The sequence below is a fragment of the Ochotona princeps genome, chromosome 1, assembly GCF_030435755.1.
Source record: "Ochotona princeps isolate mOchPri1 chromosome 1, mOchPri1.hap1, whole genome shotgun sequence".
Lineage (NCBI taxonomy): Eukaryota > Metazoa > Chordata > Mammalia > Lagomorpha > Ochotonidae > Ochotona > Ochotona princeps.
In genome coordinates this window covers 58,295,474-58,298,139 of record NC_080832.1, presented here as the reverse complement: position 1 = coordinate 58,298,139, position 2,666 = coordinate 58,295,474, and the positions used below count along the sequence as shown (strand labels likewise).

The following is a 2,666-nucleotide window of genomic DNA, read 5'->3' as shown; positions in this document are numbered from 1 at the left end:
AATCCCAAGAATTATTTGTATTTTCCTTTTTGTGAATCTAAATTGGTAAATGCTTTACCCAGTATCAAAGGTAATAAAACATACAAAGAGAAAGAAAAAGTTTCATTTATTTATTTATTTATTTATTTATTTTTACAAAAGTGTCTTTATTGATTGAAAGCCCAAGGGTCCCTGGGGCGACGGGACAGGCAAGCCGGCTTCTCAGGGGTCAGGGGCATTGGGGCAGATGCGCTGGAGTGGGGGGGGGGGGGGCGCCCTCCGAGTTCTCTGTGTCACCCTGGGTTGCCTCAACCCAGGCTCAAAGGTGGCACTGGCTCAAAGACGGAGTAAACTTCTGAGGCCTCAGCCTCCAGCAGCTCTGGCACAGGCTCCTCCTTGGTCAGCATGGGGGGGGGGGAGGTTCATCAGTGCCGCCTGCGGTCATGCCCCCAGCCGTGGCGGCTGTGACTCCTCAGGGACCCCCTCGTGGGCTCCGGCAGGCGACACAGGCCGGCTGGGCTGGGGGTGCCACCGGGGCTGGGCTCGGTGCCCTCGGGGAGGGAGGCCTCCGAGTGGAAGCTCTGGTTGCTGTTCTCATCATTGAGATCCAGCAGAATGAGAGGGCCACCCCCTCGCGGACTGGCACCCCAACCCATAGGCTCCCGGCCGTGAGATCGTTCTGCCATGCCACCTGCCCGCCGCTCCTCCTCCAGGAGGTCAACCACAGGCACCCACTTGAGGATGCGAAGGGAAGTGTCGCCCACAGTCACCCACCGCTTCTCCCATCTCCGGACCTTCTCGACGGTCGCCATCACCTTCTTGATGCCATCCTTGGCCCGGCTCCGGGTCTCGGCCCGCAAGGTCCGGCCGGCCATGGTGGCGGGGCTGCCTCCTGTCCCGCGGGCTCAGGCTCGGCGCCAGAAAAAGTTTCATTTATAGGAGTGAAAATTCTCAGATGTCCCATTTTAGTGATCTTATTTATTTGCAAACAACTTAAACATGAAAAGACTTAATAGTGACGACATACCTTTATTAACATTTAATAAGTTACTTGCCTTGGGAGAAACAACAAAGGATTTCATGGAGTGAAATGATAAAGAGGAAGATGATGGCTACAAAGCAAGTAGAGTTAGCGATATTACAACTCGTCTGACAAAATACCACCATATAAAAAGTACACAAATTTATAAATGTATAAACCAAAGTCACAAAGGATTTACTCCAGTCATTGTTTCTTACAAGAAAACTGACTCATTTTTAATGAATAAATACCACCATAAAATTTTAAAAGAATTAAGTAACCCGGACTACCTGGTTCCTTCAGTCTCCACACAATTCTTCTACCTAATAGGATACACACCTAACCATCACTATACAAAAGAATGGGCCATTTGGTTATCCCTCAAGACTTGACATCCTCAAATGTTTTATTTCTATGCTGGTTTTAATTTTAATATTTGTGTGTGTAGCATTCCTGAACTCATACTTAATTTTATTCCTCAAATACACGGAGATGACTTACAAACTGTAAACTCGTTCCTGGAATCTCTTCTCTTTAGGGAGCAAGCAAGCGGGAATAATGTCACCAATGCCAATTCCACCTAAATGAGGAAATGGTTTCCCAGCCAAGAGCTATATAATCCAATAGATGAAAAGCCTGAAGGAAACCTTTAGAAAAGATCATCTGAGAAAAAAGGAAATCTTTCCTTCAGTCTGATATCATGTATGTCAAAACCTGTGCTTCACTGCTTACATTACTCAGTTTTCAATTTTGTTGCTCTTCAGAAGTAACCATGGTAGCAAATTTTACACCAGCCTAAAATGCTTATAATATTATGAATTATTGTTGCAATCATTAATATAAATTGTTGAAAGAACAATATGTTCAGAAAACATAGTGTATTCTATTGCTGTACACCAAAAATAAAAATATGACATAATTAGCAAACTGGACCTAACGATGTCTAACTTGTCCAATGTTTTCAGTTAGTATGTATTTGCAAAAAGCTGCTAAAAACCATATGAAACAAAGAGCATTTTTTTTTATAATTTACTCCTGGACTTTTTTTTTTTTAAAGATTTATTTATTTTATTACAAAGTCAGACATACAGAGAGGAGGAGAGACAGAGAGGAAGATCTTCCATCTGATGTTTCACTCCCCAAGTGAGCCGCAACGGGCCGGTGCGTGCCAATCCGATGCCAGGAACCAGGAACCTCTTCCAGGTCTCCCACGCGGGTGCACGATCCCAAAGCATTGGGCCATCCTCGACTGCTTTCCCAGGCCACAAGCAGGGAGCTGGATGGGAAGTGGAGCTGCCGGGACCAGAACCGGCGCCAATATGGGATCCTGGGGCGTTCAAGGCGAGGACCCTAACCGCTAGGCCACGCTGCTGGGCCCTACTCCTGGACTTTTAAGGGATTCTGAGAGATACCATATGTTAAGTATCTAACACTATGCTTAAATGTGTTACAAAAATATTGTTGAAATATTATTTAAATATTATCAACATTGTTTACTAATAAGTGCAAAGAGAAATTCTGAAGCCATGGAAGTCCCTTTAAGTAGATTAAATATAGAAATTACTCATGTTAGGGCCCGGCGGCGTGGTCTAGCGGCTAAAGTCCTCGCCTTGAAGGCCCCGGGATCCCATATGGGCGCCGGTTCTAGTCCCGGCAGCTCCACTTC

At 45.5% G+C, this 2,666-nt stretch overlaps 1 pseudogene; it reads right to left on the bottom strand.

The window, feature by feature from the left end:
* Window positions 1–201: 201 nt before the first annotated feature.
* Window positions 202–861, bottom strand: LOC101526136 (B-cell CLL/lymphoma 7 protein family member C-like; annotated as a pseudogene).
* Window positions 862–2,666: the final 1,805 nt, after the last annotated feature.